Genomic DNA, 19,355 nt, shown 5'->3' on the forward strand with positions numbered 1-19,355 from the left:
ATCAGTGCCAACTGATTAACCACCTATTTTAAACACTTAGTACTAATGATATAAGAAATAATGAGGATTTTTTAAAATTTAAAAAAAAATTTTTTTAATTGGTTGAGGTGCTGGAGATTGAACCCAGGGCCTTGTGCAAGCCAAAATGAGGCTTTAATACTTACTCAGTGTAGCCACTTCTACTACCCACCTCAATCTTTCTAACATATAGGATTTTCAGTCCACACTAGATGGTGTAACTTTTTAAGGGCAAGTTCAGTTCTGCATGTCAAACAATAACCATTAAAGATAAGACTAATGTTTAGTTTGGTTCCCAAAGAGAAATAACTGCATTCTAATTCTCAGTTTAAAAAATGTTTTCCTAACTATTCATCCAGACTGTGAAAAAGGAACCTTACTCCTGTGAGGTGATTAGAAAGATCTTGATCTTATATCAGAAGCCAGTAAGAGCTCTATCAAAGGATGGAAACAAATCCCTGAAGAAAAACAATATGGTATTTAAGGAGTAAAGGAAAAAGAAAATAGACCAATAGGTAGATTTTCTTTTTAAGTAGAAATTAAATACTTGAATAGTCAAAGGCAAATGGTGCAGTCTCATAATAGCAGAGATTGCTATTCTTTCTAGGAAGTTTGCCAGCAAGAGGAATGAATGATAAAATAGCTTCTAACCATGCTTCATACCAAATGCCACTAAAAGGAACTTTCTTATATGGTGAGTAGTACTATTTGTTGGGAGAACTGTGAACACATTACATTCATCCAAATATTAAAATGTAGCTAATATATTGCTTCCATGAAAAGTTCTCTCACCTATCCCCTCTTTCACTATGTATGCAAACATACAATTTCTGTTGTTCCGGTTCTCTTTTGTTACTAAGAAAAACTTGATAAAGAACGATGATTATGTTAAGGCTTTATTTCAGCTCTATACTTTTAATTAACTCAGAAAATCCTAGGCGCTCTGCCAATAGAATACAATTTAGTCTGTTTACATAACTGTATCTGATCTACAAATCAGGCAAAATAACAGTAAGACATAAGAGTAAATTGTCAATCCAATGGAAATTTGACAGGTGATAGAAATTCCACTCTAAAAGATGTTTCAAAAAAAAATCTTTATAGTGTATTTATCACTCAACCTCCTGTAAAAATTAGTTTATGCTTTGACTTTTTAATTGTTATACATGTTAATTAGACAATTTTCATTAATTCTGGGTTATGGAAAAAATGAATAACTATAGATAATGCCAAAATAATTTGGCTTTAGAATAGATCTTGAACTCATATTCAAATGTAGGTAAATCTAACATTATGGCAATTTACTTCAAACAAAACAGAATATACACCATTAAAAGTTACTCAGAAAGACCTAGAAAATTGTTTTTCCGGTTTTTCCATCCAACTTATTTCTGAACAATCATTACAACCAATTACATCCTGGAAACCAACTGTCCCTTTAACAACTTGTTATTTCCCCTTCTGACTAGATCACTCTTCCTATCATTGACTTACAACTCTATGAACTTCTCCTTCATAAACTGCAATCATATATTAGTTTGTGTCTCCTCCTAAAAACCATAAGCTCCATGAGAGCAATAATCACATGCATTTTTGCTAACCATTGTACGCCTAATGCCTAAAACAATGAAGTGATTGACTGAATACTGCTTACCAAGCAGGAACCTAAGCATAAATGACCTCTTAAATCTTCCCTCTCATAGTACAGAAGTTTGAAGTTTTTATTTTCTACTAGGTAAATAAGAGAAAGAAAAGTTAATTAAACATGAAATTAAAATACTAGGTAAATGAGAGAAAGACATTGATTATCTGCATTTGATAATACATTATTACTAGAACATGGGTGGGCAATATTAATGTCACTTTTCCTTTCTTTCCTTTTTTCTCTTTCTTATCTCTTAAGCCTGGCAGTGACACCCATCAACATAATTAGGTCCCTAATGGCACAGACTAATTTTGAAAGCCCTGATTAGAATAAACTTTTTTAAATAACTTAATTTTGTATATTTAAAATATTACTATAACTGTCAAAAGAAATCAGAAAGTAGAGTCCCAAGATCCTTACCCTAAGTCATTTCAAAATTCAACATACTAATAAAATTCCTGAAATAAAAGGTGTAAAAAACTACCTATTTTATTTTCCTCCCTATAAATTCATTCATTCATTTGGTTTTGAACAATACATTTGGGGAAATGGTTGATAAAACAATGTCACATCTTTATAATGTATTTGTAGTATTTTATGTCCTAAAATTAATAATGTACATCCCACAACATATAACACTTGCCCAAAGTATCTGATCACTAAATCCTTCTTTTAAAATAGGAATCAAATTTGTATGTGCTGTACTACTTACTTTTTTGAATGTTGGATTTATTAGTATAGACAATATTTTGTTCAACACCAATAAAATGTTAGGATATAAATTATTTCTGATTTTTTCCCTTCATAAACACAGAAAATTATTTTCCAAAGCTGCAAACTTAGATATCATGCAGTTTAACATTTCTTTTTATGTTCTTGGGAACAGCTAGAATAAATTATATAGGAATTATCCCTTGAAAGTTTGGTAAAATTCACTCATAAATCTATCTGGACCCTTTACCTTCATTGGATTTATAATTTTAAACTACTGATTCAATTTGTAATATATGGTTATTGTTCTACTGAGGTTTTCTATTCTAGAGTCAATTTTGATAATTTATATATGCATAGCACAAATCAGTATTCATTTTATGAGTATTCAAATTTATTGATTGTTCATGACTGCCTTATGAATTTTAAAGATTTCCACTGTATCAAATAGTTATAAGTCACTTTAAGTTTATATTGTTTATCTGTGCTTTTCCCCCTAAAAAAATCTGTCTGGCTTATCTATTTTTAATAGTCTTTTTTTTTAAAAAAATCAACTTTTAATTTTGCTCTTCATCCCATATTTTCTTTCTTATCTCTTTTTTTATTGTTTTCTATTGTATTAACTTTTTCCCCCCAAAATATTAAGGGGGTACAAATGTTTTAGGTTACATGGATCACTTTTGTAATGCTTGAGTCCTGGCTATAGGTGTGTCTGTCACCCAAATAGTGTTCACAGTATCCATTGTGTAGGTTTTCTCCCCATGTCCTCCACCCCTGCCCCGCTGGTTGATTTCCACTGAGTTTTACTTCCCTCTGTGCGCACGTGCGTTCATCAGTTAGTTCCAATTTAATAGTGAGTACATGTGGTGTTTGCTTTTCCATTTTTTTTTTTTTTTTGAAGACAGTCTTGCTCTGTCACCCTGGGTAGAGTGTAGTGGCATCATCATAGTTCACTGCAACCTCAAATTCCTGGGCTATCCTCCTGCCTCAGCCTCCTGAGTAGATGGGACCATAGGTGGGCACCAGCACGCCCAGCTAATTTTTTTTTCTTCTTTTTTTTAGTAGAGACAGGGTCTCACTCTTGCTCAGGCTGTTCTTGAACTCCTGAGCTCAAGCAATCCTCTATCCTCGGCCTCCCAGAGTGCTAGGATTACAGATGTGAGCCACCGCACTCGGCCTGTTTTTCTATTTTGAGATACTTCACTTAGGAGAATGAGCTTCAGTTCCACTCATATTGTTGCAAAAGGGATTAATTCATCTCTTTTATGGCTGAGTAGTACTCCATGGTATACATATACCACATTTTATTAATCCACTCAAACTGATGGGCACTTGGGTTGATTCCACATCTTCACAATTGTGAATTGTGCTACAATAAACATTTGAGTGCAGGTGTCTTTTTGATGAAAAGTCTTCTTTTCCTTTGGGAAAATACCCAATAGTGGGATGGCTGGATCAAATGGTAGGTCTACTTTTAGTTCTTTGAGGAATCTCCATACTGTTGTCCATAAAAGTTGTACTAATTTGCAGTCCCACCAACAGTGTATAAGCATTCCTTTCTCTCTGCATCCATGCCAGCATCTATTGTTTTTGGACTTTTTAATAAAAGCCATTCTGACTGGGGTAAGGTGATATCTCATTGTGGTTTTAATTTGCATTTCCCTGATGATTAGTGACGATAGGCATTTTTTCACACGTTTATTGGTCATTTGTCTTTCTTCTTTTGAGAGGCTTCTGTTCATGTCTTTTGCCTAATTTTTAATAGGGTTGTTTGGTTTCTTCTTGCTGATTTGCTTGAGTTCTTTTTAAATTCTGGTTATTAGCCCTTTACTGGATGTGGAGCTTATGAGTATTTTCTTCTATTCTGTAGGTTGTCTATTTGCTCTGTTGATTGTTTCCTTAGGTGTGCAGAAGCTTTTAGTTTAATCGAATCCTATTTTTGTATTAACTTTTGCTTTTATCTTTATTATTTCCTCCTTCCTTTGTGGTGTTGTTCGCTTATTAGCTTCATTTTTTTCATTTTTAATATATTTATGTATAGAGCTATAATTTCCCTTCTAAGAACCACTTTGTTAGCTATATTCTCCTCACCCTTCCACCAACTTTGGGAGTGTAGAATTTTTCTAGTAATGCAGTTTCTATTTTGTAATTTTTACTGTATCCCTCTAACCTCCTGAATTATGCAGATGTATTTTTCTTCAATTTCCAAATGTAAAAGATTAAAAAAGATTTTATTGCTGATTTGTAATTTTAAAGCAATAGAGATTAGAGAATGCAGCCCATATGATAAGGAGTTTAGGAGTTCTCAGGACTTCTTTGAGGACTAAAACACAGACAATTTTTATAAATGTTCCATGTATTAGAAAAGAATATATAGTATATTTATTGGAAGCAGAATGCTAGCCCTCTGTAAGAGAAAACTTAATTTTTCTATTTTTAATGACTGTTTTATCTATTTGATATATCAGTGTCATAGAGAAGTGCACGAAAAAATCCCACCACTACAAATGCAGATCTGGCCATTTTCCTTGTAATTTTGCAGCTTTCTATTTTATTTGGAAGATAAATTATTAGTTACTGGTTAGTACCTGATTATTATATCAGTTGGAAGAGTATTTCTAAAAATGCTTTCGGCTTAAAGTTGCATTTTGTCTGATTAATATTGCCTTACATAACTTTGTCCATCACTCTGTCAACCTTTTCCTGTCATTTTGCTTTAGGTTTGTCTACTGCAAACAGCATTTGCTAGATTCTGATTGTGAATCTAATTTCAAAAGTCTATGTCCTTTAACAATGGAGTTCTTTAATAGCTTTATATTTGTTCTGATTACTGACATATTTTCCTAAAATTAATCTTTTAAAAGTTAGTCGGTACTTGCTCTTCCTCCTGCTGAACAACAAAAGGATTCTAGAATAGCTTTTTTAACCTTCTAGTATAACTTTTTGAATTTTATGCTATTGTCTAGAATTTTAGTACTACTAAAACTTTAGTTTTAAACATAAAAATTTAGGTTTTTAAACTTAAAAATTTCTATTGGTAATGTTTTATCAATTTTTTGCTTACTGTAGCTTCTCATATCCCATCCCTTCCTCAAGTTTCTTCTTATTGATGTATGTATCTTCTAGTAGTTCTTTTGGCAAGGGTCTAATGTTGGTAAGCTCTTTTATTCTTTGTAGATTCGAAAACATGCTTATTTTTCCTTCTCGGGAATGGTAGTTGAGTAAAGAATTCTATATTGTGTTATTGTATCTTGGTATTTTGAGAACATTACTTCCCATTTTCTTCTGTGATTTATTATTGATGAGACTATCAAAAATTTGATGGCTGCTCATTTGTAGGTAATGTATTTTCCCCCTTTGGTAGCTTTTGAGATATTTTTCTTTACCCTTAGAATTCTACATTTCATTTGTTCTGTTTAGTGACTGATACGAGTTTTCAGTCAAAGGTGTATGTCTGGCTTCAATTCTAGAAAATTCTCCATTATTATCTCTTCAAACATTTCCTCTCCCTTCCATTTCTATCCTCTCCTTCAGGACCTTCTAATAGATGCATGGTGGAGCTTCTTAATCTATCTTCTTTTTCTCAATTTCCTTTTTCATATTTTCTATCTCTTTATTTTACACTATATTGTATTATTTCTTGTTTTATTGCCTCATTCATTAACTCATTCACTAACTTATTCAACTATGTCTACTATACTGTTTTACCCTAAACGTTGAATTTGTCCCCTCAAACTTTATGTTATACCCAGTTCTTCACTCGGTCTTAGCCAGAAGGCCAAGAAGCAGTACCTGCCTGTTCTTAATATATAATTATCAGCTTTTGTTTTATTATCTCACATTGTTTTGTGGCTATTGGTCATAGTTTAAAATAAACATGTTTAGAATTCTCAGGATTAATATATTTTATTTCAATTTCCTTGGGTATGTATTACCGTTTTGCTGCTTTTTGTCTTCTTACATTTTGACTCTCTTTCTTGACAAAGATTTGCTCTTGAGCATTATAATTTTTATATTTGAGAAAGCTCATTTTGCACAGGAAGTATTTTGTTTTGCTTTGGCCACCTACAAATGTATCCCTTAAAAGACCGTTTGGAAGTTGTCTCAATCTGGCTCTTGGAGTCTGTTTCAGAGGTAGGTCTTTCGTTGGCAATTTAAGGTTCTTGTCCCACAGAGATACTTCGATTCTGTTCCCATATCAAAGAATGGTATCCTACAGGTTTTTAGTTACATTATTGTCCTTGCTTCCTATATCAATTTGCTAATTTCTAACTGTAACTCTGGACAGTTGCTCCAGTTTTCTCCCATCTTGGTTCACAAGTAGGGCAATATTATCCTGGTTCCTTGCTTTAGTCAAGTAGACTAAATCTACTGGCCTGCTCTATGTGAGATGCATTCGGTCTGATTCTCCTATACAGTTTGAAATCCCAGCCCCTACTGCTCATTTTTTTAGCCTTAATTCTCCTTGGGACTGTATCTTCAACTTGATTTCTAGTCCAGAGATCTTTAATCTTGTTTCTGGCAGGCACAACTACATATTTTTAGATTCATTTTTCTCCCATATTTTATTTATAATTTCTATATACTTGAAACGGTATGTCAGAGAGTTTTCCAAATATACTAAAAGTGACTTTACCTTCTTGACTAGAAGTCATTTGTACTTATACTTAAACAATCTTGAGATACCCGAAAAGAACTCATTCAATACACAATAACCTAGAAAGAATTTGGCCTTTAAAAAAAAAAAAAAGTATTATTAGGAGTTTTGTGTATTTTACAGGTAGTTTTAGATAAAAAATTGACAAGTTTCCCAGTTTTAACTAGTAAAATTTAAAAAGACGCACGTATGCTATTCCTCAATAAAAAGTTAACATTAAAAAGTGAGAGGTCAGCCAGGCACAGTGGCTCACATGTGTAATCCTAGTACTTTGGGAGGCTGAGGCAGGAGGATCACTTGAGCTCAGGAGTTCAAGACCAGCCTGAGCAAAACTGAGACCCTGTTTCTACTAAAACACACAAAAAAATTAGCCAGGCATGGTGGCAAGTGCCTGTAGTCCTAGCTACTTGGGAGGCAGAGGCAGGAAGATCACTTGAGCCAAGGAGTTGGAAGTTGCAGTGAGCTATGATGACGCCACTGCACTCTATCCCAGGCAACGAAGACAGACCCTGACTCCAAAAAAAGTTGAGAGGTCACATTTAAAGTTGTTTTGTTTTTCTTAAATGAGACAGGGTCTTAGAAGTACAGTGGCAATGATCATAGCTCACTGCAACCTCAAATTCCTGGGCTCAAGCGATCCTTCTGCCTCAGCCTCTGGAGTGGCTGGGACTACAGATGCGAGCTACCATGCCTGACTGATTTTTCTATTTTTTGCAGAGACAGAATCTCACTCTTGCTCAAGTAGGTCTTGAACTCCTGGCCTCATGCAATCCTCCTGCCTTGGCTTCCTCCCAGAGGACTAGGATTACAGGCATGAGCCACCACGCCTGGCCTCCATATTTAAAGTTTATTAAGGTAAGCTAATCACTAACAGGTGAAATATATTGATAAGTATTAGCTTATTAAGTATGAAATGTCTGGTTTCCTTAAGTACTAAGTTTGACAGTTGATCTCTCTGACATTTCACTTTGACACTTCTTGTTTTATTTTTATTGTGAAGATACATCCTCATTCTTTCAAATACATGTTTGGCTTGTGGTTATCTTTCAATTTTTTTTTTTAGAGCAATTTTTGTGAAACCACGAATAAGTCAAAAATTCGTATTATTTTCGAATATGAGTTCCGTCGTGGAACCAACGCTGTGCAGACAGCTCAAAATATCAACGAAGTGTTTGGGAAGGATGTGGCTAATGAACACACGGTATGTCAGTGATTTGAGAAGCTCAGTTCTGGTGATTTTAATCTTGAAAATAAGCCACATGGGCGACCTGAGACCAAGGTGGATAATGGTGAGCCGAAAGCTGTAGTGGAAGCAAATCCATCTCAACCTATGTGTGAATTAGCTGCAAGGTTTGACATTACTATTCCAACTATACTGGGCCATTTCAAATAAATCGGCAAAATAAAGAAGCTGGATAGATGGGTACCACATGAATTACACAAGCGTCAGGAGAGAAATTGTCTGGAAGTTTGCCTTTCTTTGCTGTCACAACATAAAAGCGAACCATTTCTACACCGTATTGTTACATGTAATGAAAAATGGATTCTTTTTGACAATCTCAAGTATTTGGCACAATGGTTGGATAAAGATGAAGTGCCAAAATACAGTCCAAAACTGACTATTCATCAAAAAAAAGCTAATGGTGTCTGTTTGGCGCTCCAGTGCTAGTTTTATCCACTACAGCTTCATGAAACCTGGTCAATCGATTACAGTGGATGTCTACTGTAACCAGCTGGACCAAATGATGAGGATGCTTATGATGAAGCAGCCAAGCTTGGTCAACAGAGACAGGCCAATCCTCTTGTAAGACAATGCTCAACCACAAACGACAGTTGCTCAAAAACTAAAGAGGCTAGACTTAAAAACTCTGTCATCCACCATATTCACCAGACCTTGCACCAACGGACTACCACTTCTTCTAGGCTTTGGACCACTTCCTGCAAGGAAAAGTATTCAATTCTCGACAAGCTGTGGACAACACCTTTTGTGATTTCATCACCACTCGCTCTCCAGGATTTCTTTGCTGCTGGCATAAACAAGCTACCATTAAGATGGCAAAACTGTGTTGACAGTTTAGGTGCCTACTTTGATTAATTGTACTGCTTCTTGTTTGAGATATAATAAACTACACTTTTGATTCGAAATCAGACATTTCATATTTAATGATCTTATAATTAAAGCTCATAAGCTCCCTAAAGATTTGTTTATGAAAAATACACTGCAAATTTCTGATTCTAATGAATGAGTACTGTAAGAAAAAAAGATGGAATTTTTTTTGTTTGGCTTTAGATAACAAAACTTAATTTTAAATGAAATTAATTTTCTTTAAAATAAGTTGATTTCCTTTAAAATCACAGCCACAGACCCAAGAAATGCATTTAAGAATTATAACTATATCACAGAGGCAGTGTCTCTTGGAGGTGGAGGGAGGACATTCTCTAGGGAGAATGACAAATCATGGGGAAAGGGAAGGAGACTATTTTATACAGTATGTACTATAGGATTCTGATACTCTCCAAATGGGGGGTATGTTCTTCCAACCCACCACTGTGTTTCAATTACCTTATTGATCTACTATTACTGATCGGATTCATACCTCTCAGGAGAACTGAGATAGCAAAAAGATTAAGAGGCACTATCCTAGGGCTTGTGTTTAGCACATTTTCTAAAAACCACAAGTAACAGAGAGAAAAACCAAGTTATTCCGTTTGGATGGAAGAAGAATGATGAATTATAAAGCAAAGATGGAAAAAGAACACAACTCAACAACAATGCAGAATAATCTGTATAGATTCTAGCAATGTTTCAAAGTGTGAAGTAGGGAGAACTCATCATCAAAATCTCCTGGGATATCAGTTAAAATGCAGACTCTCCATTTCAGATCTACTAAATCAGAACCTCTAAAAGTAGGGCCACAAACCTCATTATTTTAGAAAATCCAAATTTTGAGACTTGCAGCTAGAGAGACAGATTTACAATCACATTTCCTCTAACAAATCCAGGAAGAAAGAAGTACTTTATCTGAAATAACACTCAACTTCACATTCTTGACAAGAGCCTACAAATATCATGCAAACTGAGTAAAAGCTCACATTTTCACATAATATTTTATGAAATAAATTTATATACTTAGTTCAAAATAGAATGAATACAACGCTTCTCATTCAATAAGCCAAGAATGAAGATACTTAATAAGCATCATGATTAAGAATGGCTTGGAACCAAGAAATGTATTTTAGATGGCCTAAGTTATTTGTGATCCAATCACAATTTATCCCTAATTTAAAAATTAAGAACTGCTCCTGAGTTTAAACAAATCTCTCTGGATTACAATCCATAATAAATTTGTTTGACTTTTAAAACTACCAGGTACAAATTTGACACATTTTTCCAAAAGAAATGTTTCCTCTGAACAAATATTCACCGTCTTAAAAATCAATTTCAGGCCAGGTGGGGTGGCTCACGCCTGTAATCCTAGCACTCTGGGAGGCCAAGGTGGGAGGATCGCTTGAGGTCAGGAGTTCAAGAGCAGCCTGAGCAAGAGTGAGACCCTATCTCTACCAGAAACAGAAAAAATTAGGTGGTTGTGATGGTGCGCACCTGTAGTCCCAGCTACTCAGGAGGCTAAGGCAGGAGGATCACCTGGACCCAGGAGTTTGAGGTTGCAGTGAGTTATGATGACACCACTGCACTCTACCTGGGGCAACAGAGTGCGACTCTCTCAAAAAAAAAAAAAAAAAAAAAAAATTCAGAATGAGTTAATATGAGACAATTTTAAGAAGAAAATTTAAAATTTTTAGTTTATAGAAATTAGGGCATAAAAAATGTATAGTAAATGTTTCACTAATTCTTTTTATTTGAGGATTATATAAAAACTGTTCAATATATCATCCTAAATCTGAGTTTCAGATTTTTGACGAACAAAGTTGAATGCAAAGGACTTCATAATTGAGACTTTCTCCATAGCGTATCCTAACTCTCCCAATAAAGGAGAACGCAAAAGAACTATGTGAGTAAGAAAATCTATTTTCGCCTAAGAGATTTTTTTAGGAATACCACTTAGGAAGTTCACTAAGGAAACAAACTACTAGTAATACAAATCTCTTTTTATTGGGACTTTTTAATCTTTTTCAATTGAAGAGTATTTCCTTTGTCACTCAGCAGGGTCCTGGAACATGTTGGCTGGAATTCAGATATCCAAAGTTCTGGTTTTCTACAACAACTATTCTTTACGTAGTTGCTTACAAGCATCAAAGGCCACCCTCACCTGATGCTTGGCCGGATCTATGCCCTCCAAAATAGTCTTCAAGTCCTCCTGCTTGTCCTGCGAAAGGAAAAAGAAGAACTCACGGATCTTATTCCAAAAACGAAAATAACACTCGGCCATGAAGACCTTGTGACTGGTACTTCAGATGCTGGGCTTTGTTAACTCAGAATCTTCAGCTAAAATTAAGATTCTCATCTTTCAAGACCATAATCTCATGAGTAGAGTATGAATAATTTTTTAGGGTGTGATAATGTGATTTTCTACCAGTAAAACGTCAATATAAACCTTAGTATATGCAGAAATAATTCCGCTGAATTATTTGAACTCATGCCTTTGTTTCAAAATAAAACTAAAGCCATAAAAACATGAGCAACATTTAAAAATATCTAGCCAAGGAAAATAATGAAATCAAGAGATTTAGGAATATCAGAAGTGGGGAGGGAAAAGGAAAATACTATAAGATAAATACTTACGTAGCTTTGCCCTCCATTATAAATGTACTTAGTGCTCATGTTTTACAACTAAAACAAGAACCTTAAAAGAACTTGAGAGATGGAATATCTGGATTTTTAGACTTGACAGAGAGAAACTATCTGATGGTGAGACATGGATACAATCGAGGAAACAGTGACAAGCTTTCCAGTCATTGACCAGAGTCAATTAAGTCTCCAGATAAAAGGAATCTGACCTAGAGAAGGCTTCACTCTAAGTCACTCCAATTTCCTATCTAAGTGATGTACTTACCCTAAGGGGATACATGCTCCTATGCTATAGATTCAGCAAGAAAGTATCCAGAGACAACTACATGAAGAAGTTGACTATTAAGACTCACTTCCTTTCCCTGCCACCCACCCACCCATATCATTTTCAACAAATAGTAAGCTCCATTTAAATATGAATAATAAGCACAAAGTATCCAACATGGAACCTATCAAGAAGCTCCTACCAAAACAGTAACAGAATAAAATTTTAGTCAAATATTCCCCTATTCTTTCAAATACATTAAAGAGAACATGGACTCTTTAAATAAATAGCTAAACAAAGTGATATAACAACAAGAGATTTAAAAGTTAGTTGGGCAGCGAGAGATGATCTAGAAAGATTATAAAAACCACAAAGAATCAAGAGAAAAAAAATAGAAAACAAGAAGTAAAAGAAGAAGAAGAAAAAAAAAGTTAGTTGGAAGAGTAGAAGAAACAGGTTGAGCATACCTAATCCAAAAATCTGAAATCTGAAATGCTCCAAAATCTAAAACTTTTTGAGTGCCAACATGATGCTCACAGGGAATGCTCATTGAAGCATTTCAGATTTTGGATTTTAGATTAGGGATGCTCAACCGGTATATATTCTGCAAATACTCCAAAATCCAAAGAAAAATCCAAAATCTGAAACACTCTTGGTCTCAAGCATTGCAGATAAGGGATACTCAACCTGTAATAATGTAACCATGAAAACCACATTAGAAACAGCAACAAATATACAGAAAAAAATAGTGACCTGGATGATAAGCTTAAGAAAGAAACTGCAGGGGAAAAGGACAAAGAAAAGAAAGGTAATAGACAAAGGTAATACAAACACGATACATATGAATAATAAATACCCCAAAGGAAGATAACGGAATAGAAAAAGAAGTATTCAAAGATACAGCAGAAGGAAACTTTCCTTGGTGGAAAAAAAAGATGAGACCTAAAATCTTCACATAGAAAGCATTCACTGCTCTTCAGAAAAAATTGATATAATCAACATAAGACACATCCTGGTAAAATCACAGATGTGTAAGTTTCATGAAAGAATCTTACGATAATCCAGGCAGAAAAAAGAGTCACATACAACGGAAAATAGTCTAGCATGCTTTGGTAATATTCAGTTCCAGAAGATAGCAGTATAAAGGGTTTAGAGGGGAAAAAACAAGTGATTCAATAATTTTATAAATGGCTACATTTATTTATAAATACAACATACAGTAGTCTCAAAAATGCACATAATTGTGAACTCCTTTTTTGAGGAAAATAAATTCAAATCAAAATACCATTAATTACCAGCCAAAAGATGAGTCAAGTTAAGCAACTCAGGAGTTAAGAAGCTGCTCAACAATTCTAGGAAAATGCCCAATATAGTTCATTCAGTCAGCAGAATAACGTTCAAGGAAAACAACAAAGGTCAGAAAGCTTACTTTATGGTTAGTGATGAAAGTCAGTGATAGACAATTACATGTTTAAAGGAACCAATTTTTTCATCAGTGCAAAAGAGCTTCAATTTTTATTAAAAAGTTAAAAATAATAAACCTTTAAAAGCCATGATCAACATCATAGAGAAAACCAATATAGGGAAAACAAAAACTGTTCCAGTAAGGAATGATATAAAAAATTAAACATTGATAAGAATGTTTCTTTCAATGTATATGACTTTCATCACACACACATAAAATACCGTATCTCTGGAAAGATATAAGAAACAAACAATACTGATTGCCCATGGGGAGGGAAACTGGGTGCCCAGGAGATACTTTTATATTTTGTGACTTTTGAACCATGTTAATGTAAGACCTATTTAAAAATAAGAAAAAAAAGTTGTGTCAATTAATCATAAACTTTTGTTATTTTAGATAAAAATTTAACCATAATAATGAGGAAAATAGATTGGCACAGGACTGACTATTTCTCAATATGGCAAAGACTCCACAATTAGCAACATTGTATGGTAGGGTATGGTCCCTATCATACTTCTTCAGGTTGATTCCATTTATTTTCTCTGATCTACTTCATCTAAAGCAGATTCATTATGAACATAAACAAAGAAACCAAGTTCTATCTCATGGCCATGAGTATCTAATCCGTCTACCATCCAAGGCGGTAAACATCTTAAAGTAAAATGGCATTCTAAATTCCTTGTTTCTCATTGAACACTGCTTGAAAACCAAAACTGAAAAAGGACTCCTAAACAAAGGAAATTTTGAACAGTCTGAAGGCACATATAATGATAACAGGATATAAACACAAGTTTATTCTGCTCCTTATAATAAGCTTTAACTGCAGGGGAAAAAAAGAATAAATTTATAATTGAATAATTCCAAAAATAACTGGAAAAACTATGTTGTTTTTTTAAAAATTTTTCTCTTTTCTTTTAAAGGATATCTTACCTTTAGAAGAAAAACTAAATTGTTAACTAACCTTAGCATTCCATAAAAGAAGAGGAAATTGTTTATTTAATCAAAGAAAATCTTCCTATTTCTTTGATAATATTTAAGTAGGATAAAATACTGAGAGAAAAAAGACTTAGAACAGAAGAGATGATTTAGCATTATAATGCCAGATTATTCTTTATTGGGGTAGCCTTAGGCAATTGTGTATTTTAGGGATTAAAAACCTTTATCTATTAAAATAACCTATGAAGTATTGTATAATAGCTAATAAGCTAAATCTGCTAATTTTTCACTGAAAATAACCCCAAAAATAGTATGTTTGGGGTAATTTATGATGCACCCAGTATATACAAAGATTTTAAGAGAGAAAATAATGTGTATAACATATCACCATTATAAGTAATGATGATTGATATCTTAAAAATTCATTTCTTTGAGGATCTCATAGCACTTTATACACCCTTTTCACCTCTTTGCTAAATTATACTACTGTTATCTCATTAAAATCATACAAAGTTTAACATGAAGAATGATAAATATAATTAGATGAAAATAATATACAGTGAGAAGTTGCTGAGAAAATCTTGCCCTTAAGTTGGAAGGATGACATCTATTAAGATGACTCAAGATCATCAAATCCATTTAATACCTCCAGACATATAGTTGGGTTAATTTGTTCTTTAAAAATCATGAAATTAGATTTCTGCAGCCAGGTCATTAAAGATCATCTGGTCCAAACCCTCATAAAAATTGGAAAAGGAAGAAGAGGAGGAAGAACAGGAAGAACAACAAAAGAAGGCTAGGGAATTTAAATAATTTGCCCAAGGATACTCAGCAGAGCCAAAGTAAGAATCCAAGTTTCACATCTCCCAGCACAGGAAAAGGCACTTGCTACTATACTGTATTGTTTCCTTCCAAATCCTAAATTACCAATATTTGTGTGACCTTCATAAAATAGTCCAGAAGATACTATTAAATTTCATTTTACAGATGAGAATAGTGTGGCAAGTACTTGCTTATAGATCAGTAATGTGATGGCCATGATAAAAATTTTGGTGCCTTTTCTAATGTTCAGTGGCATCAGTGCTTTCTAAACAGCTAAGTGTAGCCTTTGTCACTCATTAGACCTCCAATTCATGTATAGGATTATAGGATGTCTTCCACAGGCATTTCTTCCTTTTAGCAGATCTACTTTTTTTTTTTTTTTTTTTTTGAGACAGAGTCTCACTCTGTTACCCGGGCTAGAGTGCCGTGGCGTCAGCCTAGCTCACGGCAACCTCAAACTCCTGGGCTCAAGCAATCCTTCTGCCTCAGCCTCCCGAGTAGCTGGGACTACAGGCATGCGCCACCATGCCCGACTAATTTTTTCTATGTATTTTTAGTTGTCCGATTAATTTCTTTCTATTTTTAGTAGAGACAGGGTCTCACTCTTGCTCAGGCTGGTTTCGAACTCCTGAGCTCAAACAATCCGCCCGCCTCGGCCTCCCAGAGTGCTAGGATTACAGGCGTGAGCCACCGCGTCCGGCTGAGATCTACTTTTGAATAGCAATAGAGGCCTATAAAATGCTAAGTTGGATCACAAAATTTCTTTATATGAACATAACTAGAATGTATTTGCTTTCTCTAGTATCTAAGTTAGTTGTTTGTTATGGGACATATCTTTTATTTAAAAAAAATTTTCTTTTTAGAGATTGGGTCTCACTCTGTCAGCCAGGCTAGAATGCAGTGGCGCAATCACAGCTCACTGTAACCTCGAACACCTAGGCTCAAGTGATCCTCCCGCTTCAGCCTCCCAAGTAGCTAGGACCACAGGCATGCACCACTACACACTGCTAATTTTTTAAATTTTTTGTAGAGACGGGATTTTGCTTGTTATGTTGTTCAGTCTGGTCTTGAACTCCTGGCCTCAAGTGATCCTCCCTCCTTGGCCTCCCAAAGTGCTGGGATCACAGGCATGAGCCATGGCACCCAACCCGTTATGGGAAATACTTATTGAGTTCAGAATCTACTGATCAATTATACTATGGTACACCTCTTCCAGAAATGAAAGGGCAAGGAGCTGAAGACAAGTAAGGAATACTTATTTACCTGATTTATATATTGCTCTTTCTCTCATTCCAACTTTAGCTTTGTTGGCATACATATGTGAAGGAAATTCCACAGATGACAAATATTCTTTCTAATTTAACAAATACATTAAAGTTTTTAATGCTGAAATTAACATGCCATGATGAAGAAATTCTACCATCTTCACAAATGGTTTGAAAAACATAAACACTCACCAAATCAAAATCTCTAACGTGTTAGCCAACACAGTGTTGCCCCCTGAATAAACATAAGCGTAGTCGCACTATACTTAGGGCCTTTGGAAACTGACTTGATACAGTCATCTTTCATTGACAAGAAACATGTCTATGACAATGAAATGGTTGGGCATGGATGCCAGGAAAATATGGACATCACAGTAGGTCAAAATTGAAAGCAAGCAAGAGAAAGAAAGTGTTTTATAATCCAAATTATACTGTTGAACAGTTAACTATGCAAGTTTTCCCCCTTGAATTAATAGTGAAGGGGAGGCTGGAGGACTGTGGTCAAGCCATAAGTGCTCTGGCTGAAGTAAACTATAGAGAGGAAAATAAATGTGAAATACTAAAATTGTATTCTGATCTAAAGACCAATAATTGGGGAAAACAGCGGGGAGTAATATAGGACACCAGAGTTGTGGCTCAAAGACTATGGGAGTTGGTCAACTAAGTTTTCAAATGGTGTTTACTGGTTATTTCTGGTAAAGTAGTTAAGTAACAATTTTGTAAGGACACTGACAATATGAAAAATTCTTTTGAGAGAAACAAGATTAAGTGGTTTTCAAAGGCTTTTAAAAAAATATTTCTTTTAGATCCTAGTACTACAGAATGCTAATGTGTTTTAACAAAAACTTTCTTACAAGAGTTTACACCATATTATACCTGTAGTCACACCAAATACCAAAAATAAACCTGGGCCCAATAAACAAAGATGCTATGCAGAGAAAGGTCACATAAAGAAATAGTCTTTATTTCAGTATACAATCATTCCCATTATAGCAGTTAACAAGAGATACACATAACAGATAGATATAGATTCATTTGTTCAAGGCTCTCTGCTTATAGCGTAAGCTCTATGCTTACAGAGTAGTTAAAATGATTCTGCATATTAAAGAGGATGAACTTTCAAAAAACTTTGGAATTAATGGACGTTTTAGTTCATTTAATTTTTTTATTTTCAAAATGAACGTTTTAAGTGGACAATTTAAGAATACTAGTCTAAAAATTTTAAATAATAAGACTATTTAAATTTAGGCAATTATTAAGAAGTTAGAAAAGCTATATAATAATGAACAAAAATATAATCTATATACTCCAAATATAATGGATATTCAATGTGTTTCTAATGAAAAATATCTGTATTTTTAATTCAAAATGTTTTCAGGCCAGGCGCAGTGGCTCACGCCTGTAATCCTAGCACTCTGGGAGGCCGAGGCGGGCAGATTGTTTGAGCTCAGGAGTTCGAGACCAGCCTGAGCAAGAGCGAGACCCCATCTCTACTAAAAAGGAAAAATAGAAAGAAATTATCTGGACAACTAAAAATATATAGAAAAAATTAGTCGGGCATGGTGGTGCATGCCTGTAGTCCCAGCTACTCGGGAGGCTGAGGCAGTAGGATCACTTGAGCCCAGGAGTTTGAGGTTGTTGTGAGCTAGGCTGATGCCACAGCACTCACTCTAGCCAGGGCAACAGAGTGAGACTCTGTCTCAAAAAAAAAAAAAATGTTTTCAAACTAGAGAAAATGAAGTTTCAAAATAACTGTTTCAAAAATACAATTTAGAACATGCACATATTTTGAAGATTTACCTGAAAATGTTCAAGTATGTCCGGTTCTGGCTATGAATTTTTTAAAAGCAACAAATAAAATTTCTAGATTTCCTTTAAAAACTAAGTTCTAAATTATGCCTACTACACATGTAGAATGAAAAGTCCTAAAACAGCTGTTTCACCTCAGGAAACAATAGCAGAAAATCAAATTGTTGCATTAAAATATTTTAAACCCTAATTAATATCCTAACTGATTCTAGTCCAGAATATTTTAAAGAATGGGAAACAGTTTTTAATTTCCTTCAAAAAGAAAAATATAATATCAAAACCTTCAATATCTGGCAAAAGTTAAGCTCTAAAATCTAACAAAGCATAGAGGCTGGTCGAGATTGTGTTCCAAAGATTGACTTCCATATACTTATTTAAAACTAAGGGTAAAAATAGTTTCCAAAAACCTTTAGCTTCACAGCCTCACAAACACACAAAAAAAATCTTTTTAACTTAAAGAATTAGCAAACCTAAACGTCAAGAACAGACCTATAGGATGCCAGGAAATATATCTCCACTGCATGTAATGGGAGTGGAGTCTTCCATCTGCAAACCACTGGAGGAAATTACTATAGCCCAAAACAGATGGCAGCAAAGAATGGAGAACAAGTAAGGTGGTACTGCCTTATAAGGTAAAGCTACTAAAAATTATCAGTCACTTTTTTTAAGGACGCAGGGACTAATCTGCCTGCTTTACTCTCTGATGCTTCTTCTTTCTGAATAGGACTTTTTCCTTTACTCCAGCCTATAGTGAAGCCTGAAATTATAAAATTTAATCATAGCTTTTAAATATCAAGATTATTATACTTTCCCATACTTTCTATATTTTCTTTTATTTTAAATTTTTTTTAGGAGAGGGGTCTCACTATGTTGCCTAGGCTGGAGTATAGTGGCTATTCACACTGCAGCTTTGAACTCCTGGGCTCAAGCAATCCTCCCACCTCACCCTCCCCAGTAGCTGGGAGCACAGGCCATCCCCAGCATTTCCACATTTTCTATGAAGAACAGTAGGGCT

General features: G+C 34.5%; 1 protein-coding gene across 1 annotated transcript in view; it reads right to left on the reverse strand.

The window, feature by feature from the left end:
- LOC105824025 (ankyrin repeat and KH domain-containing protein 1-like) overlaps positions 1 to 19,355 on the reverse strand; it is a 198,639-nt gene that overhangs the window by 83,379 nt on the left and 95,905 nt on the right. The gene's annotated exons all lie outside the window — the stretch shown is intronic.

This window comes from Propithecus coquereli, unplaced genomic scaffold, assembly GCF_000956105.1.
Source record: "Propithecus coquereli isolate 6110/MARCELLA unplaced genomic scaffold, Pcoq_1.0 Scaffold709, whole genome shotgun sequence".
Lineage (NCBI taxonomy): Eukaryota > Metazoa > Chordata > Mammalia > Primates > Indriidae > Propithecus > Propithecus coquereli.